The sequence below is a fragment of the Malaya genurostris genome, chromosome 2, assembly GCF_030247185.1.
Source record: "Malaya genurostris strain Urasoe2022 chromosome 2, Malgen_1.1, whole genome shotgun sequence".
NCBI lineage: Eukaryota > Metazoa > Arthropoda > Insecta > Diptera > Culicidae > Malaya > Malaya genurostris.
The window spans coordinates 324,382,613-324,405,830 of NC_080571.1; the positions used below are offsets into that span (position 1 = coordinate 324,382,613).

General features: G+C 38.8%; 30 non-coding genes across 30 annotated transcripts; all 30 read left to right on the plus strand.

The window, feature by feature from the left end:
• Nucleotides 1-274: 274 nt before the first annotated feature.
• LOC131433198 (5S ribosomal RNA) lies at nucleotides 275-393 on the plus strand. The gene has a single exon (XR_009230043.1). It is a non-coding gene; the product is annotated as a 5S ribosomal RNA (ribosomal RNA).
• A 333-nt stretch (nucleotides 394-726) lies between these two features.
• On the plus strand, nucleotides 727-845 carry LOC131433239 (5S ribosomal RNA). The gene has a single exon (XR_009230082.1). It is a non-coding gene; the product is annotated as a 5S ribosomal RNA (ribosomal RNA).
• A 333-nt stretch (nucleotides 846-1,178) lies between these two features.
• On the plus strand, nucleotides 1,179-1,297 carry LOC131433227 (5S ribosomal RNA). Its single transcript, XR_009230071.1, has one exon. It is a non-coding gene; the product is annotated as a 5S ribosomal RNA (ribosomal RNA).
• A 333-nt stretch (nucleotides 1,298-1,630) lies between these two features.
• On the plus strand, nucleotides 1,631-1,749 carry LOC131433200 (5S ribosomal RNA). The gene has a single exon (XR_009230045.1). It is a non-coding gene; the product is annotated as a 5S ribosomal RNA (ribosomal RNA).
• Nucleotides 1,750-2,082: 333 nt separating this feature from the next.
• On the plus strand, nucleotides 2,083-2,201 carry LOC131433199 (5S ribosomal RNA). Its single transcript, XR_009230044.1, has one exon. It is a non-coding gene; the product is annotated as a 5S ribosomal RNA (ribosomal RNA).
• A 333-nt stretch (nucleotides 2,202-2,534) lies between these two features.
• LOC131433230 (5S ribosomal RNA) lies at nucleotides 2,535-2,653 on the plus strand. The gene has a single exon (XR_009230073.1). It is a non-coding gene; the product is annotated as a 5S ribosomal RNA (ribosomal RNA).
• Nucleotides 2,654-2,986: 333 nt separating this feature from the next.
• Nucleotides 2,987-3,105, plus strand: LOC131433201 (5S ribosomal RNA). The gene has a single exon (XR_009230046.1). It is a non-coding gene; the product is annotated as a 5S ribosomal RNA (ribosomal RNA).
• Nucleotides 3,106-3,438: 333 nt separating this feature from the next.
• Nucleotides 3,439-3,557, plus strand: LOC131433202 (5S ribosomal RNA). The gene has a single exon (XR_009230047.1). It is a non-coding gene; the product is annotated as a 5S ribosomal RNA (ribosomal RNA).
• Nucleotides 3,558-3,890: 333 nt separating this feature from the next.
• On the plus strand, nucleotides 3,891-4,009 carry LOC131433203 (5S ribosomal RNA). Its single transcript, XR_009230048.1, has one exon. It is a non-coding gene; the product is annotated as a 5S ribosomal RNA (ribosomal RNA).
• A 333-nt stretch (nucleotides 4,010-4,342) lies between these two features.
• On the plus strand, nucleotides 4,343-4,461 carry LOC131433204 (5S ribosomal RNA). The gene has a single exon (XR_009230049.1). It is a non-coding gene; the product is annotated as a 5S ribosomal RNA (ribosomal RNA).
• Nucleotides 4,462-4,794: 333 nt separating this feature from the next.
• Nucleotides 4,795-4,913, plus strand: LOC131433205 (5S ribosomal RNA). Its single transcript, XR_009230050.1, has one exon. It is a non-coding gene; the product is annotated as a 5S ribosomal RNA (ribosomal RNA).
• A 333-nt stretch (nucleotides 4,914-5,246) lies between these two features.
• Nucleotides 5,247-5,365, plus strand: LOC131433206 (5S ribosomal RNA). The gene has a single exon (XR_009230051.1). It is a non-coding gene; the product is annotated as a 5S ribosomal RNA (ribosomal RNA).
• Nucleotides 5,366-5,698: 333 nt separating this feature from the next.
• Nucleotides 5,699-5,817, plus strand: LOC131433207 (5S ribosomal RNA). Its single transcript, XR_009230052.1, has one exon. It is a non-coding gene; the product is annotated as a 5S ribosomal RNA (ribosomal RNA).
• Nucleotides 5,818-6,150: 333 nt separating this feature from the next.
• On the plus strand, nucleotides 6,151-6,269 carry LOC131433231 (5S ribosomal RNA). Its single transcript, XR_009230074.1, has one exon. It is a non-coding gene; the product is annotated as a 5S ribosomal RNA (ribosomal RNA).
• A 333-nt stretch (nucleotides 6,270-6,602) lies between these two features.
• LOC131433208 (5S ribosomal RNA) lies at nucleotides 6,603-6,721 on the plus strand. The gene has a single exon (XR_009230053.1). It is a non-coding gene; the product is annotated as a 5S ribosomal RNA (ribosomal RNA).
• A 333-nt stretch (nucleotides 6,722-7,054) lies between these two features.
• On the plus strand, nucleotides 7,055-7,173 carry LOC131433209 (5S ribosomal RNA). Its single transcript, XR_009230054.1, has one exon. It is a non-coding gene; the product is annotated as a 5S ribosomal RNA (ribosomal RNA).
• Nucleotides 7,174-7,506: 333 nt separating this feature from the next.
• On the plus strand, nucleotides 7,507-7,625 carry LOC131433211 (5S ribosomal RNA). The gene has a single exon (XR_009230056.1). It is a non-coding gene; the product is annotated as a 5S ribosomal RNA (ribosomal RNA).
• A 333-nt stretch (nucleotides 7,626-7,958) lies between these two features.
• Nucleotides 7,959-8,077, plus strand: LOC131433212 (5S ribosomal RNA). Its single transcript, XR_009230057.1, has one exon. It is a non-coding gene; the product is annotated as a 5S ribosomal RNA (ribosomal RNA).
• A 333-nt stretch (nucleotides 8,078-8,410) lies between these two features.
• On the plus strand, nucleotides 8,411-8,529 carry LOC131433232 (5S ribosomal RNA). The gene has a single exon (XR_009230075.1). It is a non-coding gene; the product is annotated as a 5S ribosomal RNA (ribosomal RNA).
• A 333-nt stretch (nucleotides 8,530-8,862) lies between these two features.
• On the plus strand, nucleotides 8,863-8,981 carry LOC131433233 (5S ribosomal RNA). Its single transcript, XR_009230076.1, has one exon. It is a non-coding gene; the product is annotated as a 5S ribosomal RNA (ribosomal RNA).
• Nucleotides 8,982-9,314: 333 nt separating this feature from the next.
• On the plus strand, nucleotides 9,315-9,433 carry LOC131433247 (5S ribosomal RNA). Its single transcript, XR_009230089.1, has one exon. It is a non-coding gene; the product is annotated as a 5S ribosomal RNA (ribosomal RNA).
• Nucleotides 9,434-9,766: 333 nt separating this feature from the next.
• Nucleotides 9,767-9,885, plus strand: LOC131433235 (5S ribosomal RNA). The gene has a single exon (XR_009230078.1). It is a non-coding gene; the product is annotated as a 5S ribosomal RNA (ribosomal RNA).
• A 333-nt stretch (nucleotides 9,886-10,218) lies between these two features.
• On the plus strand, nucleotides 10,219-10,337 carry LOC131433244 (5S ribosomal RNA). Its single transcript, XR_009230087.1, has one exon. It is a non-coding gene; the product is annotated as a 5S ribosomal RNA (ribosomal RNA).
• Nucleotides 10,338-10,670: 333 nt separating this feature from the next.
• Nucleotides 10,671-10,789, plus strand: LOC131433214 (5S ribosomal RNA). The gene has a single exon (XR_009230058.1). It is a non-coding gene; the product is annotated as a 5S ribosomal RNA (ribosomal RNA).
• Nucleotides 10,790-11,122: 333 nt separating this feature from the next.
• Nucleotides 11,123-11,241, plus strand: LOC131433215 (5S ribosomal RNA). Its single transcript, XR_009230059.1, has one exon. It is a non-coding gene; the product is annotated as a 5S ribosomal RNA (ribosomal RNA).
• A 333-nt stretch (nucleotides 11,242-11,574) lies between these two features.
• Nucleotides 11,575-11,693, plus strand: LOC131433216 (5S ribosomal RNA). Its single transcript, XR_009230060.1, has one exon. It is a non-coding gene; the product is annotated as a 5S ribosomal RNA (ribosomal RNA).
• A 333-nt stretch (nucleotides 11,694-12,026) lies between these two features.
• LOC131433217 (5S ribosomal RNA) lies at nucleotides 12,027-12,145 on the plus strand. Its single transcript, XR_009230061.1, has one exon. It is a non-coding gene; the product is annotated as a 5S ribosomal RNA (ribosomal RNA).
• Nucleotides 12,146-12,478: 333 nt separating this feature from the next.
• LOC131433218 (5S ribosomal RNA) lies at nucleotides 12,479-12,597 on the plus strand. Its single transcript, XR_009230062.1, has one exon. It is a non-coding gene; the product is annotated as a 5S ribosomal RNA (ribosomal RNA).
• Nucleotides 12,598-12,930: 333 nt separating this feature from the next.
• Nucleotides 12,931-13,049, plus strand: LOC131433219 (5S ribosomal RNA). The gene has a single exon (XR_009230063.1). It is a non-coding gene; the product is annotated as a 5S ribosomal RNA (ribosomal RNA).
• Nucleotides 13,050-13,382: 333 nt separating this feature from the next.
• LOC131433220 (5S ribosomal RNA) lies at nucleotides 13,383-13,501 on the plus strand. The gene has a single exon (XR_009230064.1). It is a non-coding gene; the product is annotated as a 5S ribosomal RNA (ribosomal RNA).
• Nucleotides 13,502-23,218: the final 9,717 nt, after the last annotated feature.

Sequence of the window (23,218 nt, forward strand, 5' to 3'; positions counted from 1 at the left end):
TGTATTAAAGCTTGCCAATATTTTCAAACAAATCAATTTTGATTGTTCTTACTTCACCATAAAATATGCCAACAGTGGCTGGTGCTATCATAAAACCCTCGATTGAAAATATTGCTTTTTAGCTCGATTTCCGGATGTACTCTTGATGAACGATAGCAATGAGTACACATTCATTGTTCTCACTTCAGTACAAAGCAAACAAATAGTGACGGGTACTATCGAAAACCCTCCCATCATAAGCAGCATAAACCACCCACCGAAGAGAGATGAAATCGTCAACGACCATACCATGTTGAAAACACCGGTTCTCGTCCGATCACCGAAGTTAAGCAACATCGGGCGCGATTAGTACTTGGATGGGTGACCGCTTGGGAACGTCGCGTGTCGTTGGCTTTTTTGCTACTTTTTGTTCTTGTTCCGATAAAGAGCACAACAATTCATTGCCACTTTTTTGTATTAAAGCTTGCCAATATTTTCAAACAAATCAATTTTGATTGTTCTTACTTCACCATAAAATATGCCAACAGTGGCTGGTGCTATCATAAAACCCTCGATTGAAAATATTGCTTTTTAGCTCGATTTCCGGATGTACTCTTGATGAACGATAGCAATGAGTACACATTCATTGTTCTCACTTCAGTACAAAGCAAACAAATAGTGACGGGTACTATCGAAAACCCTCCCATCATAAGCAGCATAAACCACCCACCGAAGAGAGATGAAATCGTCAACGACCATACCATGTTGAAAACACCGGTTCTCGTCCGATCACCGAAGTTAAGCAACATCGGGCGCGATTAGTACTTGGATGGGTGACCGCTTGGGAACGTCGCGTGTAGTTGGCTTTTTTGCTACTTTTTGTTCTTGTTCCGATAAAGAGCACAACAATTCATTGCCACTTTTTTGTATTAAAGCTTGCCAACATTTTCAAACAAATCAATTTTGATTGTTCTTACTTCACCATAAAATATGCCAACAGTGGCTGGTGCTATCATAAAACCCTCGATTGAAAATATTGCTTTTTAGCTCGATTTCCGGATGCACTCTTGATGAACGATAGCAATGAGTACACATTCATTGTTCTCACTTCAGTACAAAGCAAACAAATAGTGACGGGTACTATCGAAAACCCTCCCATCATAAGCAGCATAAACCACCCACCGAAGAGAGATGAAATCGTCAACGACCATACCATGTTGAAAACACCGGTTCTCGTCCGATCACCGAAGTTAAGCAACATCGGGCGCGATTAGTACTTGGATGGGTGACCGCTTGGAAACGTCGCGTGTCGTTGGCTTTTTTGCTACTTTTTGTTCTTGTTCCGATAAAGAGCACAACAATTCATTGACACTTTTTTGTATTAAAGCTTGCCAATATTTTCAAACAAATCAATTTTGATTGTTCTTACTTCACCATAAAATATGCCAACAGTGGCTGGTGCTATCATAAAACCCTCGATTGAAAATATTGCTTTTTAGCTCGATTTCCGGATGTACTCTTGATGAACGATAGCAATGAGTACACATTCATTGTTCTCACTTCAGTACAAAGCAAACAAATAGTGACGGGTACTATCGAAAACCCTCCCATCATAAGCAGCATAAACCACCCACCGAAGAGAGATGAAATCGTCAACGACCATACCATGTTGAAAACACCGGTTCTCGTCCGATCACCGAAGTTAAGCAACATCGGGCGCGATTAGTACTTGGATGGGTGACCGCTTGGGAACGTCGCGTGTCGTTGGCTTTTTTGCTACTTTTTGTTCTTGTTCCGATAAAGAGCACAACAATTCATTGCCACTTTTTTGTATTAAAGCTTGCCAATATTTTCAAACAAATCAATTTTGATTGTTCTTACTTCACCATAAAATATGCCAACAGTGGCTGGTGCTATCATAAAACCCTCGATTGAAAATATTGCTTTTTAGCTCGATTTCCGGATGTACTCTTGATGAACGATAGCAATGAGTACACATTCATTGTTCTCACTTCAGTACAAAGCAAACAAATAGTGACGGGTACTATCGAAAACCCTCCCATCATAAGCAGCATAAACCACCCACCGAAGAGAGATGAAATCGTCAACGACCATACCATGTTGAAAACACCGGTTCTCGTCCGATCACCGAAGTTAAGCAACATTGGGCGCGATTAGTACTTGGATGGGTGACCGCTTGGGAACGTCGCGTGTCGTTGGCTTTTTTGCTACTTTTTGTTCTTGTTCCGATAAAGAGCACAACAATTCATTGCCACTTTTTTGTATTAAAGCTTGCCAATATTTTCAAACAAATCAATTTTGATTGTTCTTACTTCACCATAAAATATGCCAACAGTGGCTGGTGCTATCATAAAACCCTCGATTGAAAATATTGCTTTTTAGCTCGATTTCCGGATGTACTCTTGATGAACGATAGCAATGAGTACACATTCATTGTTCTCACTTCAGTACAAAGCAAACAAATAGTGACGGGTACTATCGAAAACCCTCCCATCATAAGCAGCATAAACCACCCACCGAAGAGAGATGAAATCGTCAACGACCATACCATGTTGAAAACACCGGTTCTCGTCCGATCGCCGAAGTCAAGCAACATCGGGCGCGATTAGTACTTGGATGGGTGACCGCTTGGGAACGTCGCGTGTCGTTGGCTTTTTTGATACTTTTTGTTCTTGTTCCGATAAAGAGCACAACAATTCATTGACACTTTTTTGTATTAAAGCTTGCCAACATTTTCAAACAAATCAATTTTGATTGTTCTTACTTCACCATAAAATATGCCAACAGTGGCTGGTGCTATCATAAAACCCTCGATTGAAAATATTGCTTTTTAGCTCGATTTCCGGATGTACTCTTGATGAACGATAGCAATGAGTACACATTCATTGTTCTCACTTCAGTACAAAGCAAACAAATAGTGACGGGTACTATCGAAAACCCTCCCATCATAAGCAGCATAAACCACCCACCGAAGAGAGATGAAATCGTCAACGACCATACCATGTTGAAAACACCGGTTCTCGTCCGATCACCGAAGTTAAGCAACATCGGGCGCGATTAGTACTTGGATGGGTGACCGCTTGGGAACGTCGCGTGTCGTTGGCTTTTTTGCTACTTTTTGTTCTTGTTCCGATAAAGAGCACAACAATTCATTGCCACTTTTTTGTATTAAAGCTTGCCAATATTTTCAAACAAATCAATTTTGATTGTTCTTACTTCACCATAAAATATGCCAACAGTGGCTGGTGCTATCATAAAACCCTCGATTGAAAATATTGCTTTTTAGCTCGATTTCCGGATGCACTCTTGATGAACGATAGCAATGAGTACACATTCATTGTTCTCACTTCAGTACAAAGCAAACAAATAGTGACGGGTACTATCGAAAACCCTCCCATCATAAGCAGCATAAACCACCCACCGAAGAGAGATGAAATCGTCAACGACCATACCATGTTGAAAACACCGGTTCTCGTCCGATCACCGAAGTTAAGCAACATCGGGCGCGATTAGTACTTGGATGGGTGACCGCTTGGGAACGTCGCGTGTCGTTGGCTTTTTTGCTACTTTTTGTTCTTGTTCCGATAAAGAGCACAACAATTCATTGCCACTTTTTTGTATTAAAGCTTGCCAATATTTTCAAACAAATCAATTTTGATTGTTCTTACTTCACCATAAAATATGCCAACAGTGGCTGGTGCTATCATAAAACCCTCGATTGAAAATATTGCTTTTTAGCTCGATTTCCGGATGCACTCTTGATGAACGATAGCAATGAGTACACATTCATTGTTCTCACTTCAGTACAAAGCAAACAAATAGTGACGGGTACTATCGAAAACCCTCCCATCATAAGCAGCATAAACCACCCACCGAAGAGAGATGAAATCGTCAACGACCATACCATGTTGAAAACACCGGTTCTCGTCCGATCACCGAAGTTAAGCAACATCGGGCGCGATTAGTACTTGGATGGGTGACCGCTTGGGAACGTCGCGTGTCGTTGGCTTTTTTGCTACTTTTTGTTCTTGTTCCGATAAAGAGCACAACAATTCATTGCCACTTTTTTGTATTAAAGCTTGCCAACATTTTCAAACAAATCAATTTTGATTGTTCTTACTTCACCATAAAATATGCCAACAGTGGCTGGTGCTATCATAAAACCCTCGATTGAAAATATTGCTTTTTAGCTCGATTTCCGGATGCACTCTTGATGAACGATAGCAATGAGTACACATTCATTGTTCTCACTTCAGTACAAAGCAAACAAATAGTGACGGGTACTATCGAAAACCCTCCCATCATAAGCAGCATAAACCACCCACCGAAGAGAGATGAAATCGTCAACGACCATACCATGTTGAAAACACCGGTTCTCGTCCGATCACCGAAGTTAAGCAACATCGGGCGCGATTAGTACTTGGATGGGTGACCGCTTGGGAACGTCGCGTGTCGTTGGCTTTTTTGCTACTTTTTGTTCTTGTTCCGATAAAGAGCACAACAATTCATTGCCACTTTTTTGTATTAAAGCTTGCCAACATTTTCAAACAAATCAATTTTGATTGTTCTTACTTCACCATAAAATATGCCAACAGTGGCTGGTGCTATCATAAAACCCTCGATTGAAAATATTGCTTTTTAGCTCGATTTCCGGATGCACTCTTGATGAACGATAGCAATGAGTACACATTCATTGTTCTCACTTCAGTACAAAGCAAACAAATAGTGACGGGTACTATCGAAAACCCTCCCATCATAAGCAGCATAAACCACCCACCGAAGAGAGATGAAATCGTCAACGACCATACCATGTTGAAAACACCGGTTCTCGTCCGATCACCGAAGTTAAGCAACATCGGGCGCGATTAGTACTTGGATGGGTGACCGCTTGGGAACGTCGCGTGTCGTTGGCTTTTTTGCTACTTTTTGTTCTTGTTCCGATAAAGAGCACAACAATTCATTGACACTTTTTTGTATTAAAGCTTGCCAACATTTTCAAACAAATCAATTTTGATTGTTCTTACTTCACCATAAAATATGCCAACAGTGGCTGGTGCTATCATAAAACCCTCGATTGAAAATATTGCTTTTTAGCTCGATTTCCGGATGCACTCTTGATGAACGATAGCAATGAGTACACATTCATTGTTCTCACTTCAGTACAAAGCAAACAAATAGTGACGGGTACTATCGAAAACCCTCCCATCATAAGCAGCATAAACCACCCACCGAAGAGAGATGAAATCGTCAACGACCATACCATGTTGAAAACACCGGTTCTCGTCCGATCACCGAAGTTAAGCAACATCGGGCGCGATTAGTACTTGGATGGGTGACCGCTTGGGAACGTCGCGTGTCGTTGGCTTTTTTGCTACTTTTTGTTCTTGTTCCGATAAAGAGCACAACAATTCATTGCCACTTTTTTGTATTAAAGCTTGCCAATATTTTCAAACAAATCAATTTTGATTGTTCTTACTTCACCATAAAATATGCCAACAGTGGCTGGTGCTATCATAAAACCCTCGATTGAAAATATTGCTTTTTAGCTCGATTTCCGGATGTACTCTTGATGAACGATAGCAATGAGTACACATTCATTGTTCTCACTTCAGTACAAAGCAAACAAATAGTGACGGGTACTATCGAAAACCCTCCCATCATAAGCAGCATAAACCACCCACCGAAGAGAGATGAAATCGTCAACGACCATACCATGTTGAAAACACCGGTTCTCGTCCGATCACCGAAGTTAAGCAACATCGGGCGCGATTAGTACTTGGATGGGTGACCGCTTGGGAACGTCGCGTGTCGTTGGCTTTTTTGCTACTTTTTGTTCTTGTTCCGATAAAGAGCACAACAATTCATTGCCACTTTTTTGTATTAAAGCTTGCCAATATTTTCAAACAAATCAATTTTGATTGTTCTTACTTCACCATAAAATATGCCAACAGTGGCTGGTGCTATCATAAAACCCTCGATTGAAAATATTGCTTTTTAGCTCGATTTCCGGATGTACTCTTGATGAACGATAGCAATGAGTACACATTCATTGTTCTCACTTCAGTACAAAGCAAACAAATAGTGACGGGTACTATCGAAAACCCTCCCATCATAAGCAGCATAAACCACCCACCGAAGAGAGATGAAATCGTCAACGACCATACCATGTTGAAAACACCGGTTCTCGTCCGATCGCCGAAGTCAAGCAACATCGGGCGCGATTAGTACTTGGATGGGTGACCGCTTGGGAACGTCGCGTGTCGTTGGCTTTTTTGATACTTTTTGTTCTTGTTCCGATAAAGAGCACAACAATTCATTGACACTTTTTTGTATTAAAGCTTGCCAACATTTTCAAACAAATCAATTTTGATTGTTCTTACTTCACCATAAAATATGCCAACAGTGGCTGGTGCTATCATAAAACCCTCGATTGAAAATATTGCTTTTTAGCTCGATTTCCGGATGTACTCTTGATGAACGATAGCAATGAGTACACATTCATTGTTCTCACTTCAGTACAAAGCAAACAAATAGTGACGGGTACTATCGAAAACCCTCCCATCATAAGCAGCATAAACCACCCACCGAAGAGAGATGAAATCGTCAACGACCATACCATGTTGAAAACACCGGTTCTCGTCCGATCACCGAAGTTAAGCAACATCGGGCGCGATTAGTACTTGGATGGGTGACCGCTTGGGAACGTCGCGTGTCGTTGGCTTTTTTGCTACTTTTTGTTCTTGTTCCGATAAAGAGCACAACAATTCATTGCCACTTTTTTGTATTAAAGCTTGCCAATATTTTCAAACAAATCAATTTTGATTGTTCTTACTTCACCATAAAATATGCCAACAGTGGCTGGTGCTATCATAAAACCCTCGATTGAAAATATTGCTTTTTAGCTCGATTTCCGGATGCACTCTTGATGAACGATAGCAATGAGTACACATTCATTGTTCTCACTTCAGTACAAAGCAAACAAATAGTGACGGGTACTATCGAAAACCCTCCCATCATAAGCAGCATAAACCACCCACCGAAGAGAGATGAAATCGTCAACGACCATACCATGTTGAAAACACCGGTTCTCGTCCGATCACCGAAGTTAAGCAACATCGGGCGCGATTAGTACTTGGATGGGTGACCGCTTGGGAACGTCGCGTGTCGTTGGCTTTGTTGCTACTTTTTGTTCTTGTTCCGATAAAGAGCACAACAATTCATTGCCACTTTTTTGTATTAAAGCTTGCCAACATTTTCAAACAAATCAATTTTGATTGTTCTTACTTCACCATAAAATATGCCAACAGTGGCTGGTGCTATCATAAAACCCTCGATTGAAAATATTGCTTTTTAGCTCGATTTCCGGATGCACTCTTGATGAACGATAGCAATGAGTACACATTCATTGTTCTCACTTCAGTACAAAGCAAACAAATAGTGACGGGTACTATCGAAAACCCTCCCATCATAAGCAGCATAAACCACCCACCGAAGAGAGATGAAATCGTCAACGACCATACCATGTTGAAAACACCGGTTCTCGTCCGATCACCGAAGTTAAGCAACATCGGGCGCGATTAGTACTTGGATGGGTGACCGCTTGGGAACGTCGCGTGTCGTTGGCTGTTTTGCTACTTTTTGTTCTTGTTCCGATAAAGAGCACAACAATTCATTGACACTTTTTTGTATTAAAGCTTGCCAACATTTTCAAACAAATCAATTTTGATTGTTCTTACTTCACCATAAAATATGCCAACAGTGGCTGGTGCTATCATAAAACCCTCGATTGAAAATATTGCTTTTTAGCTCGATTTCCGGATGCACTCTTGATGAACGATAGCAATGAGTACACATTCATTGTTCTCACTTCAGTACAAAGCAAACAAATAGTGACGGGTACTATCGAAAACCCTCCCATCATAAGCAGCATAAACCACCCACCGAAGAGAGATGAAATCGTCAACGACCATACCATGTTGAAAACACCGGTTCTCGTCCGATCACCGAAGTTAAGCAACATCGGGCGCGATTAGTACTTGGATGGGTGACCGCTTGGGAACGTCGCGTGTCGTTGGCTTTTTTGCTACTTTTTGTTCTTGTTCCGATAAAGAGCACAACAATTCATTGCCACTTTTTTGTATTAAAGCTTGCCAATATTTTCAAACAAATCAATTTTGATTGTTCTTACTTCACCATAAAATATGCCAACAGTGGCTGGTGCTATCATAAAACCCTCGATTGAAAATATTGCTTTTTAGCTCGATTTCCGGATGTACTCTTGATGAACGATAGCAATGAGTACACATTCATTGTTCTCACTTCAGTACAAAGCAAACAAATAGTGACGGGTACTATCGAAAACCCTCCCATCATAAGCAGCATAAACCACCCACCGAAGAGAGATGAAATCGTCAACGACCATACCATGTTGAAAACACCGGTTCTCGTCCGATCGCCGAAGTCAAGCAACATCGGGCGCGATTAGTACTTGGATGGGTGACCGCTTGGGAACGTCGCGTGTCGTTGGCTTTTTTGATACTTTTTGTTCTTGTTCCGATAAAGAGCACAACAATTCATTGACACTTTTTTGTATTAAAGCTTGCCAACATTTTCAAACAAATCAATTTTGATTGTTCTTACTTCACCATAAAATATGCCAACAGTGGCTGGTGCTATCATAAAACCTTCGATTGAAAATATTGCTTTTTAGCTCGATTTCCGGATGTACTCTTGATGAACGATAGCAATGAGTACACATTCATTGTTCTCACTTCAGTACAAAGCGAACAAATAGTGACGGGTACTATCAAAAACCCACCCATCATAAGCAGCATAAACCACCCACCGAAGAGAGATGAAATCGTCAACGACCATACCATGTTGAAAACACCGGTTCTCGTCCGATCGCCGAAGTCAAGCAACATCGGGCGCGATTAGTACTTGGATGGGTGACCGCTTGGGAACGTCGCGTGTCGTTGGCTTTTTTGCTACTTTTTGTTCTTGTTCCGATAAAGAGCACAACAATTCATTGACACTTTTTTGTATTAAAGCTTGCCAACATTTTCAAACAAATCAATTTTGATTGTTCTTACTTCACCATAAAATATGCCAACAGTGGCTGGTGCTATCATAAAACCCTCGATTGAAAATATTGCTTTTTAGCTCGATTTCCGGATGTACTCTTGATGAACGATAGCAATGAGTACACATTCATTGTTCTCACTTCAGTACAAAGCAAACAAATAGTGACGGGTACTATCGAAAACCCTCCCATCATAAGCAGCATAAACCACCCACCGAAGAGAGATGAAATCGTCAACGACCATACCATGTTGAAAACACCGGTTCTCGTCCGATCACAGAAGTTAAGCAATATCGGGCGCGATTAGTACTTGGATGGGTGACCGCTTGGGAACGTCGCGTGTCGTTGGCTTTTTTGCTACTTTTTGTTCTTGTTCCGATAAAGAGCACAACAATTCATTGACACTTTTTTGTATTAAAGCTTGCCAACATTTTCAAACAAATCAATTTTGATTGTTCTTACTTCACCATAAAATATGCCAACAGTGGCTGGTGCTATCATAAAACCCTCGATTGAAAATATTGCTTTTTAGCTCGATTTCCGGATATACTCTTGATGAACGATAGCAATGAGTACACATTCATTGTTCTCACTTCAGTACAAAGCGAACAAATAGTGACGGGTACTATCAAAAACCCACCCATCATAAGCAGCATAAACCACCCACCGAAGAGAGATGAAATCGTCAACGACCATACCATGTTGAAAACACCGGTTCTCGTCCGATCGCCGAAGTCAAGCAACATCGGGCGCGATTAGTACTTGGATGGGTGACCGCTTGGGAACGTCGCGTGTCGTTGGCTTTTTTGCTACTTTTTGTTCTTGTTCCGATAAAGAGCACAACAATTCATTGACACTTTTTTGTATTAAAGCTTGCCAACATTTTCAAACAAATCAATTTTGATTGTTCTTACTTCACCATAAAATATGCCAACAGTGGCTGGTGCTATCATAAAACCTTCGATTGAAAATATTGCTTTTTAGCTCGATTTCCGGATGTACTCTTGATGAACGATAGCAATGAGTACACATTCATTGTTCTCACTTCAGTACAAAGCGAACAAATAGTGACGGGTACTATCAAAAACCCACCCATCATAAGCAGCATAAACCACCCACCGAAGAGAGATGAAATCGTCAACGACCATACCATGTTGAAAACACCGGTTCTCGTCCGATCACCGAAGTTAAGCAACGTCGGGCGCGATTAGTACTTGGATGGGTGACCGCTTGGGAACGTCGCGTGTCATTGGCTTTTTTGCTACTTTTTGTTCTTGTTCCGATAAAGAGCACAACAATTCATTGCCACTTTTTTGTATTAAAGCTTGCCAACATTTTCAAACAAATCAATTTTGATTGTTCTTACTTCACCATAAAATATGCCAACAGTGGCTGGTGCTATCATAAAACCCTCGATTGAAAATATTGCTTTTTAGCTCGATTTCCGGATGCACTCTTGATGAACGATAGCAATGAGTACACATTCATTGTTCTCACTTCAGTACAAAACAAACAAATAGTGACGGGTACTATCGAAAACCCTCCCATCATAAGCAGCATAAACCACCCACCGAAGAGAGATGAAATCGTCAACGACCATACCATGTTGAAAACACCGGTTCTCGTCCGATCACCGAAGTTAAGCAACATCGGGCGCGATTAGTACTTGGATGGGTGACCGCTTGGGAACGTCGCGTGTCGTTGGCTTTTTTGCTACTTTTTGTTCTTGTTCCGATAAAGAGCACAACAATTCATTGCCACTTTTTTGTATTAAAGCTTGCCAACATTTTCAAACAAATCAATTTTGATTGTTCTTACTTCACCATAAAATATGCCAACAGTGGCTGGTGCTATCATAAAACCCTCGATTGAAAATATTGCTTTTTAGCTCGATTTCCGGATGTACTCTTGATGAACGATAGCAATGAGTACACATTCATTGTTCTCACTTCAGTACAAAGCAAACAAATAGTGACGGGTACTATCGAAAACCCTCCCATCATAAGCAGCATAAACCACCCACCGAAGAGAGATGAAATCGTCAACGACCATACCATGTTGAAAACACCGGTTCTCGTCCGATCACCGAAGTTAAGCAACATCGGGCGCGATTAGTACTTGGATGGGTGACCGCTTGGGAACGTCGCGTGTCGTTGGCTTTTTTGCTACTTTTTGTTCTTGTTCCGATAAAGAGCACAACAATTCATTGACACTTTTTTGTATTAAAGCTTGCCAACATTTTCAAACAAATCAATTTTGATTGTTCTTACTTCACCATAAAATATGCCAACAGTGGCTGGTGCTATCATAAAACCCTCGATTGAAAATATTGCTTTTTAGCTCGATTTCCGGATGTACTCTTGATGAACGATAGCAATGAGTACACATTCATTGTTCTCACTTCAGTATAAAGCAAACAAATAGTGACAGGTACTATCGAAAACCCTCCCATCATAAGCAGCATAAACCACCCACCGAAGAGAGATGAAATCGTCAACGACCATACCATGTTGAAAACACCGGTTCTCGTCCGATCACCGAAGTTAAGCAACATCGGGCGCGATTAGTACTTGGATGGGTGACCGCTTGGGAACGTCGCGTGTCGTTGGCTTTTTTGCTACTTTTTGTTCTTGTTCCGATAAAGAGCACAACAATTCATTGACACTTTTTTGTATTAAAGCTTGCCAACATTTTCAAACAAATCAATTTTGATTGTTCTTACTTCACCATAAAATATGCCAACAGTGGCTGGTGCTATCATAAAACCCTCGATTGAAAATATTGCTTTTTAGCTCGATTTCCGGATGTACTCTTGATGAACGATAGCAATGAGTACACATTCATTGTTCTCACTTCAGTACAAAGCAAACAAATAGTGACAGGTACTATCGAAAACCCTCCCATCATAAGCAGCATAAACCACCCACCGAAGAGAGATGAAATCGTCAACGACCATACCATGTTGAAAACACCGGTTCTCGTCCGATCACCGAAGTTAAGCAACATCGGGCGCGATTAGTACTTGGATGGGTGACCGCTTGGGAACGTCGCGTGTCGTTGGCTTTTTTGCTACTTTTTGTTCTTGTTCCGATAAAGAGCACAACAATTCATTGACACTTTTTTGTATTAAAGCTTGCCAACATTTTCAAACAAATCAATTTTGATTGTTCTTACTTCACCATAAAATATGCCAACAGTGGCTGGTGCTATCATAAAACCCTCGATTGAAAATATTGCTTTTTAGCTCGATTTCCGGATGTACTCTTGATGAACGATAGCAATGAGTACACATTCATTGTTCTCACTTCAGTACAAAGCAAACAAATAGTGACAGGTACTATCGAAAACCCTCCCATCATAAGCAGCATAAACCACCCACCGAAGAGAGATGAAATCGTCAACGACCATACCATGTTGAAAACACCGGTTCTCGTCCGATCACCGAAGTTAAGCAACATCGGGCGCGATTAGTACTTGGATGGGTGACCGCTTGGGAACGTCGCGTGTCGTTGGCTTTTTTGCTACTTTTTGTTCTTGTTCCGATAAAGAGCACAACAATTCATTGACACTTTTTTGTATTAAAGCTTGCCAACATTTTCAAACAAATCAATTTTGATTGTTCTTACTTCACCATAAAATATGCCAACAGTGGCTGGTGCTATCATAAAACCCTCGATTGAAAATATTGCTTTTTAGCTCGATTTCCGGATGTACTCTTGATGAACGATAGCAATGAGTACACATTCATTGTTCTCACTTCAGTACAAAGCAAACAAATAGTGACGGGTACTATCGAAAACCCTCCCATCATAAGCAGCATAAACCACCCACCGAAGAGAGATGAAATCGTCAACGACCATACCATGTTGAAAACACCGGTTCTCGTCCGATCACCGAAGTTAAGCAACATCGGGCGCGATTAGTACTTGGATGGGTGACCGCTTGGGAACGTCGCGTGTCGTTGGCTTTTTTGCTACTTTTTGTTCTTGTTCCGATAAAGAGCACAACAATTCATTGACACTTTTTTGTATTAAAGCTTGCCAACATTTTCAAACAAATCAATTTTGATTGTTCTTACTTCACCATAAAATATGCCAACAGTGGCTGGTGCTATCATAAAACCCTCGATTGAAAATATTGCTTTTTAGCTCGATTTCCGGATGTACTCTTGATGAACGATAGCAATGAGTACACATTCATTGTTCTCACTTCAGTACAAAGCAAACAAATAGTGACAGGTACTATCGAAAACCCTCCCATCATAAGCAGCATAAACCACCCACCGAAGAGAGATGAAATCGTCAACGACCATACCATGTTGAAAACACCGGTTCTCGTCCGATCACCGAAGTTAAGCAACATCGGGCGCGATTAGTACTTGGATGGGTGACCGCTTGGGAACGTCGCGTGTCGTTGGCTTTTTTGCTACTTTTTGTTCTTGTTCCGATAAAGAGCACAACAATTCATTGACACTTTTTTGTATTAAAGCTTGCCAACATTTTCAAACAAATCAATTTTGATTGTTCTTACTTCACCATAAAATATGCCAACAGTGGCTGGTGCTATCATAAAACCCTCGATTGAAAATATTGCTTTTTAGCTCGATTTCCGGATGTACTCTTGATGAATGATAACAATGAGTACACATTCAGTCGGTGTTGAACAGTCTTTCGCACCGCACGCGTATAGCTCTTGGCTCCTGGAATTTTTTTTCTGGCTACCTAGAGTTTCATTGATTCAAGGCTTCAGTCTTTTTCAAGGCTACCTGAATCACTAACTAAGTGACTAAGTGATACAAAGAGTGATATTAGAGTGACTAAGTGATACAAAGAGTGATATTAGAGTGACTAAGAAATTAATCAGCCTTTTTTAAGGCTAGCTAGGAGTCTAATCGAAGACTAATTTAGCCTAGTTAATTTAATTTAAAATTTCATTAATTTCAAAAATGCCTGCGTCCAACCGGAAAGGCAACAAGCCTAAGGCTAAAAATAATTCAATACGGAATAAATCACAATCCGTTATTCAACATTTTTCTAATAACATTCATGATCTTATAGAATCTGAATGTAAAAATAAAAGACAACGGACGGATTTCCCTTCCGTTGATCCTATGCCGTCTAACAATATTTACGAGATTCTTCCTGAATCCGATTGTAGCGACATAGAAGAAAATTCTTCAAAAATTCCCAAAATGGACGCTTGTCGTTCTGGGAAGAAACATCAATCTATGCCACCAGTGACGGTGATGATTTCCGACTTCAAAGCATTCCGTACTGAGCTTTCTACTTTTCTCCCGGAAGTAAAAGTCTCATTTCAAATCGGACGAAGAGGAGAATGTCGAGTCTTGGTGGATGGATTGGAAGATTACGAAAGTCTTATTCGATATTTGTCCGAAAAACTTCATAAATTTTATTCATATGATATAAAATCAGACAGACCTTTCAAGGCTGTCTTGAAAGGATTATCAAATGATCAAAGTATTGATGAAATTAAAAATGAACTAAAAGAATTGCTTGGTTTTGCCCCTTCCCAAGTAATACTTATGAAAAAAAGAGCGAATGGTACTTCTAAACCACGCTCTGGAATTTCCCATGAACTTTACCTAATACACTTCAATCGAAGTGATGTAAACAATTTGAAAACTTTAGAAAAAGTACGTTTCATTTCCCACATTAAAATTCATTGGGAACATTATAAACGGCATAATCGTATTGCAAACTTAACGCAATGTCGTCGTTGCCAAGGCTTCGGTCATGGAACCAAAAATTGTCATATGGATATACGGTGTTTGAATTGTGGTAAATCGCATTCGAAAGACGCTTGTCCAATGAATGAAACCACTGATAAATTTTCATGTTCAAATTGCAATGGAAATCATAAATCCAATTATTTGAAATGTCCTGTCAGGGAAAAAATTTTAAACGCTCGTTCGCTTAGACAACAAGTCAAATCAACGACCTTAAATTTACAGAACATACCTGAAAATTCTTCTAAGGCACCTGCCAATTCGTCTTCTAACGAAAACAATTTATTGACAGGTAGATCGACCTCGTCATCATCTTCTTCTAATGTCAGTTATGCTGGTATATTAGGTAGAAATCTATCTCCTATTTCTTCTAATGTAAATAATCAAAACACAGGACCGCCTTGCAGTTCTTCTTCTAACGAAAACAATTTATTAATAGGTAGACCGACCAAATCATCTTCTTCTAATGGCAGTCTACCTACAAATATTCCTTCAATGCCATTCGCTTCTTTAAATGAAGTCGATTTAGGCGATATAACTGAAAATAAAATGATCTACCTACAAGATCAACTTTTTCAAATGATCATCCAAATGAATTCGACTTCATCACTTTTTGAAGCATTTCAAATCGGATGGAAATTTGCAAATAATATTATAATGAATTTAAAATTTAACAGTGATGTTAAATAATTATTTGAATATTTTAAATTGGAATGCTCGATCTTTGAAATCGAGTGAAGACGAATTTTATAATTTTCTCAAAGTTCACAAAATTCATATTGCCATTGTGACAGAAACTTTTCTTAAACCAAATGTAAAATTGAAAAGTAATCCACATTATGTGGTTCATCGATTTGACAGGTTTACTGGAATTGGTGGTGGAGTTGCCATTTTTGTCCAACGGCAAATTAAACATCGAATTTTACCTTCTTTCAATACTAAAGTTATTGAAAGCTTGGGAATCGAAGTTGAAACCATTCATGGAATTTATTTCATCGCTGGAGCATATTTGCCATTCCAATGCACCGGCGAACAATTAAATTTCTTTAAAGGCGATTTGCAAAAACTTACAAGATATCGATCGAAATTTTTCGTAATAGGGGACTTAAATGCTAAGCATGTCCAGTGGAATTGTAGGCAAAATAACAGTAATGGTAAAATACTTCATAATCAACTCTCAGCTGGTTACTTTACAGTTCTTCATCCCAGTAATCCTACTTGTTTCTCTTCCGTGAAAAACCCGTCTACAATTGATCTGGTTCTAACAGATCAAAGTCACATTTGTAGTGAACCGATTACTCATGCTGATTTTGACTCAGATCATCTTCCTGTAACATTCAGACTTTCCAACGAAGCTATAATTAATCCAATTAGTTCTATTTTCAACTATCATAGAGCAAATTGGTTGGATTACAGATCTCACATTGAAAATCATGTGGATCATGAAACTATTTTAGAAAATTCTGCGGATATCGACACAGCAATTGATAATTTGAATCATTATATTATCGAAGCTAGAAATCTTTCAGTTCCCAAAGCTCAAACTAAATTAAATTCTCCTATCATCGATGACAATCTTCAACTGCTCATTCGGTTGAAGAATGTTCGTCGACGACAATATCAACGTTCTCGTGATCCTGCTATGAAAAACATAGTTAAGGATTTACAAAAAGAAATTAAACATAGATTTACTCTTTTGCGAAATGAAAATTTCGCTAAAGAAGTTGAACAAATTAAACCATATTCTAAACCTTTCTGGAAACTTTCTAAGGTTCTTAAGAAACCTCAGAAACCTATTCCTGCTCTCAAGGAAGGAAATCAAATACTTCTTACAAATGGCGAAAAAGCTCAAAAACTTGCTCAGCAGTTCGAGAGTGTCCACAATTTTAATTTGAACGTTGTGAGTCCTATTGAAAATGAAGTCTCACTGAAATATGATCATATTTCAACCCAAGTGTTATCACACGATGACATTATTGAGACGAATTTTGATGAAATTAAATCAATTATTAGAAAACTTAAAAACATGAAGGCTCCTGGTAATGATGGAATTTTTAATATTCTTATTAAAAATCTTCCCGATGTTGCCTTGAGACTCCTGGTTAAAATTTTCAACAAGTGTTTTTCATTAGCTTACTTCCCAAAAAGATGGAAAAACGCTAAAGTAATTCCTATCCTAAAACCTGATAAAAACCCAGCAGAAACATCAAGTTATCGCCCAATTAGCTTACTTTCTTCTATCAGTAAACTTTTTGAAAAAATTATCTTGTTAAGAATGATGACTCATATAAATGAGAATTCAATTTTTTTACCAGAGCAGTTTGGATTTCGTCATGAACATTCAACTACTCATCAACTTGTCAGAGTAACGAACATGATAAAATCAAATAAATCTTCTGGGTTATCCACTGGAGTTGCTCTTCTAGACATAGAAAAAGCATTCGACAGTGTTTGGCACAAAGGTTTAATAGCAAAAATGTCTGATTTCCAGTTTCCTATTTATTTGATCAAAATGATTCAAAATTATTTAACTGATCGTACTCTTCAGGTTAGCTATCAGAATTGTAAATCTGAATTGCTACCCGTACGAGCCGGTGTTCCGCAGGGTTCGAGTGTAGCTCCAATCTTGTATAATATTTTCACTTCTGATCTTCCAAATCTACCCGTTGGTTGTCAGAAATCGCTATTCTGTGACGACACAAGTCTGTTAGCCACAGGTAGAAATCTAAGAGTGATCTGCAGTCGCCTACAAAGAAGTTTAAATATTTTCAGTGATTATCTGTCAAAATGGAAAATTAAACCAAATGCAGCAAAAACACAATTAATTATCTTTCCTCACAAGCCAAGAGCTTCTTTTCTTAAACCAAAAAATAATCACATTCTCAAATTGAATGGCTTGGAATTGACATGGTCTGATCAAGCTAAATACTTAGGTTTAACGTATGACAAAAAACTCACTTTCAAGGATCACATTGAAGGAATCCAGGCAAAGTGTAATAAATATATTAAATGTTTATATCCTCTTATAAACAGAAATTCTAAGCTCTGTCTAAAAAACAAATTGTTAATTTATAAACAAATTTTCAGACCAGCCATGCTTTATGCGGTACCAATTTGGTCAAGCTGTTGTTCCACCAGGAAGAAAACGCTTCAAAGGATTCAGAATAAAATTCTGAAAATGATTCTGAAGCGTCCTCCCTGGTTTAGTACAAATGAGTTACACAGACTCACAAATATAGAACCATTAGATGTAATGTCACATAATATTATAAGCAAATTCCGACAAAAATCGATGCAATCTTCAATTGAATCGATTCGCTCTCTGTATTAGTTAGTAAGTTAGTATATAAGTTCCTTTTCCCCATTACACAATACAAGTAGGTTTAGAATTTTCCCTACACAAAAATCTCAGAATTGCGGAAGCAAATGATGTCTTCATGGTAATAACCAAATCATATATATATATATATATATATATATATATATATATATATATATATATATATATATATATATATATATATATATATATATATATATATATATATATATATATATATATAACAGGGCTGAAAAGTCACCACTTGTGGCTGAACACCCAATTTAAATCTTAATAATTTAATTTTAACTCATATTCCAATAAATAGTTATTTAAAAAAAAAAAAAAAAAAAAAAAAAAAAATGAGTACACATTAATTGTTCTCACTTCAGTACAAAGCAAACAAATAGTGACGGGTACTATCGAAAACCCTCCCATCATAAGCAGCATAAACCTCCGTTTGTCTTTCGGTCACCTTCCATTCTTTTGATCATTCTCATCCAAATGATTAAAGAAATATTTACTTATTGTTTAAACTTAATAATCTTAATAGAAAAAATTATTATATTATTTTTCAATATGGCGGCTTTGAAAACAGCTGCTTAAATCCGTTCAATTTTTTAGTGGGTGTCATCATTTCTTGGAAAGATAATTGGAAAGTAAAAAGCAAAACAATTTCTTATTCAATTTCATACTTACTTACTCTTTCAGTCGTAGACCACGCGGGTCTCTGCTGTATACAGGAGGCGTCTCCATTCAACTCGGTTCATTGCTGTTCGCCGCCAGCCTCGGTAGCTGCGAAGGTTCCGCAGGTCGTCCTCAATTTGATCGATCCATCTTGCCCGCTGTGCGCCTCTTCTTCTTATACCGGTCGGATCATTGTCGAGGATCATTTTAACCGGGTTGTTCTCCGACATTCTAACAACATGCCCGGCCCATCGTAACCGCCCGACCTTGGCCGTTTGGACGAGGGTTGGTCCTCCCAGCAACTGGTGCAGTTCATGGTTCATTCGCCTTCTCCACGTACCGTCTTCCATCCGCACTCCGCCGAAGATGGTTCGCAACACCTTCCGTTCAAAAACACCTAGTGCGCGTTGATCCTCCGCAAGCATTGTCCAGGACTCGTGCCCGTAGAGGATAACCGGTCTAATCAGCGTTTTGTAGATAGTTAACTTCGTACGACGGCGAATTTTGCTCGATCGAAGCGTCCTGCGCAGTCCAAAGTAAGCACGATTTCCTGACAATATGCGTCTCTGAATTTCTCTTCTGGTGTCATTATCGGCAGTCACCAGTGAGCCCAAGTACACGAACTCGTCGACCGTTTCGATTTCATCACCACCAATCAGAACTCGTATTGGGTGGCTGACGTTATCTTCTCTCGAGCCCCTGCCTTTCATGTACTTTGTCTTTGACACATTGATGTCTAGTCCGATCCGCTTGGCCTCAGCTTTTAGTCCGATGTACGTATCTTCCATCTTCTCAAAGTTGCGTGCTATAATATCAATATCATCAGCGAAACCAAGTAGCTGGACGGACTTTCTGAAAATCGTGCCACTCGTGTCTATCCTCGCTCTTCTTATCACACCCTCCAAAGCAATGTTGAATAGCAGACACGAAAGGCCATCACCTTGCCGTAGCCCTCTGCGAGTTTCGAAGGGACTCGAGTTTATCCCCGATACTCGAACAACGCACATCACTCGATCCATCGTAGCCTTGACCAATCGTATCAGTTTGTCCGGGAATCCGTAGTCGTGCATGATTTTCCATAGCTGTTCTCGATCGATTGTGTCGTAGGCTGATTTGAAATCGATGAATAAGTGATGTGTGGGCACATTGTATTCGCGGCACTTTTGCAACACCTGGCGGATGGCGAACACTTGGTCCGTGGTAGCGCGTTCGCCCATAAATCCTGCCTGATATTTTCCCACGAATTCGTTTGCAATCGGTGAAAGTCGACGGCATAAGATTTGGGAGAGTACCTTGTAGGCGGCGTTCAGCAGAGTTATCGCGCGGTAATTGCAGCAATCCAGCTTATCGCCCTTTTTGTAGATGGGACACACGATTCCTTCCATCCATTCCTCCGGTAAAATCTCGTCCTCCCATATTCAATTTCATATAGAAACTAAAATAAAATAGCGGCCATTTTTCGGGTTTTGACAATTCTTTTGCACTTTTAATTGTTGATGGAGAGTTGGCATCATTGAGAGTACGTTGCGGTGCCTAAGCGGCCTTTACACGATCATCTAGCGAGTCTTAATGGACTGTATGCGAAAACATGCTCCGTCGAAGAGCAGGTAAAGGTATCATCTAGAAACTAAAAACTTTATTCCTCTTTTATACATGGTTAGTGGTAATCTATAGTAAACTCAATGTATAGGTGTATCAGTTGCCAAATGAGAACGGTGTGTTGCTAGAAATAGACACTTAGTGTCATGACTCAAAAGTAGTATCATTTTAATGGACAGTAATGATGAATTCTACATACAAATTTGGAATGTTATTACTTATTAATATTTGAAAATGACATTAATAATTCTCGTGTAAGAGTTCCCCTTTGAAAAGTCTAATTTAATTGTGTATTAACCAACTTATAGTAAAGTAATTGGTCGGAACAGTTATTTTGAGTGCTTGCCAGAGCTGTGTTCATTTATAAAAAGTGTTATTTAGTGATGGATACTGCGAATTTACCCCCTGAATTAAACGATGTCAACCGATCGAAGCACCATCTGCATACACTATCGGTGTTATCAGTTTTATTTTATCTGATTTATGTGAAATGTGTAAAAGTTAACAAGGTAATCGAGTGATTTATGCAGTAAATCTAAATTTGGTCTGCAGTAAACCCATTTGCAAGTGTTTATTTTATTTTTTCAGTAGTTGTGTGTCATCTCGCTTTATTTACAGCAATGCGAATAGGAGAAACAGGATACTGGTGAGATCGTTCCTTAGAGAAATTTCACATTTTCGTACTATATTTCTCTTTACTAAAAATCGAGCTGGACTTAACTCCGTCGATTATTCGGGGAAAGTTTGATAAAAGAATCTATTTTTATACGGGTTAAACGCTAAGTTTACGAAGCACGTGAAGTTCATAATCGTGCAGTTATTTCTGGCGATCGTGCTTAACAAGAACGTCTGTAAATATAGAGGATTCATTAGGTATTTTATTATTTTGGTTAGGAAGTAGATAGCGACATTACTTTGTATTGCGTAAGGCGTTGTTGTTCGAATTATGGTGATCGAGTGATTTCTTTAGAGTATTACGGCTGTCTATTGAAAAAAAAGACGAGTACGTTGTATCGTGTTAGTGCGGTGAAAATTCGAGTATTTCGCGAGAAAGAAAAAAATTTAAAACTTGTTTGTAAATAGTACCGCTGAACTGTCAAGGATGATTGTTTGTTCATTCGTGACGCCACAATAAAAAATCTAATAAGTCTGCATTTTCTCTGTTGTCAACCTTGGTATTATCGTCTGTGGACTGTGGTCAAAGAAGCTAGATATTTTCATACAAAATCTGTATTACCCAGAGTGGAAAACCTGTATTTATCTGTATCCACTATAAAACCGAGATATTTATAATGAAAATTTTTTGAGGTAATGTTATTCCAAAAATTTATGGTTTTACAATGAGAAATTGAATCATTCTACAACGACGAAATTAAATGTTTTCAAATTTTCATCAACAATTGGAATCAACAAAACATAATTTCAATTTCATATACTTTCAAAATGTTAGCTTGGTAAGTTGATGTAGGATCTCAGCACTCAACTTGAACTACCAACATCATTTAAAGGTTTTTTAGATCAATTTGTGATTCGTCGATTAATTACAAAACTCTCATCTCGTCACTACTACCAAAGAGAGCTCAAACGAACAAAATTATTTTATTCTTTCCTTTGTTTGAGAAATCTGTATAGATCTATAATGAGTTTAAAAAATCTGTACAAAATCTGTATTTTGTATGAAATCTGTACACTGAGAAAAATACTATAGTAGCCGTAACCTGTTTGTTATGGTCATTTCAACTATATGCTTAAATAGAAACAACGACCATGATATGAGATTGTTCACTATCTGTAATGTTTAAAGTACTAGATAACAAAGACTATAACTTGAGAAGACTCTTTGTATTTATGACTTTTCTGGTATGGTCATTCTAACAATGGTTGTCATCTCAAAACTAAGAACAAAAAGATAAATAACCATCACAAGGAAGGTGAAATCGCTCATAATAAATTTGAGAAGCGAAGTAGTTATTGCTACCATGTCAGTATGTTCTTCTTTACAATGTGCAAATGTTACCATGAGTACATATATAGTTGGCTAGAAGATTGTGAAGTTTGAAAACACTATTGTTCATATGAACAGAATCCAAGTGATAACTACATGATCGTATAGTTTTTTTTCAACTGACTATGTAATTAATTTGAGATGACTATACAAATTTTCAAATAAGGTTTCATTCGAACGCCAAATCTCATGTACGTGGTACAATGAAACTGCAAAGGAATGGAAAATGTGTTGGAATCGAGCTCGTAATTATTCATTGATGTTGGTTTTTCAAGTAAGTTAAGTAAGTTGCATTGAGTACTGTTCAATAATTTTGTCGGCCACGGCTTTAATATTCAAGAAAGCCGTTTAATTTTCAGGCCATTATGAATATAGACGTGTCGCATACGGACTGCCACCGGTTTCGGAGGAAACAACAAGCGCATCGTGAAGGATACGACGACCCACATTCACTTAACGGATACGAATCTGACGGAGAAAAGTAACTTGGTAGCATAGTGCGTTAGTTTATAGAGTATCGAGAGGACACGTACGATGGTTCGTACTTAGATTCCGCTTATGATTTTTTCAAGCTTTTCTTTCTTGTTCCCAGGGAAACCATTCGAACAATACAGGATGTATACAAAGAATTCAACGTATTACATTCTCTACATAACCCAAGCTTGTCTACGAGTCGGAAAGAGATGACTGAACATCATCAACCCAACATCATTTGATTGTAGTCGGTCGGATTCTGAACAATTTGCAAGCAATTTAAAACTGAACCAACATGTCAACCTG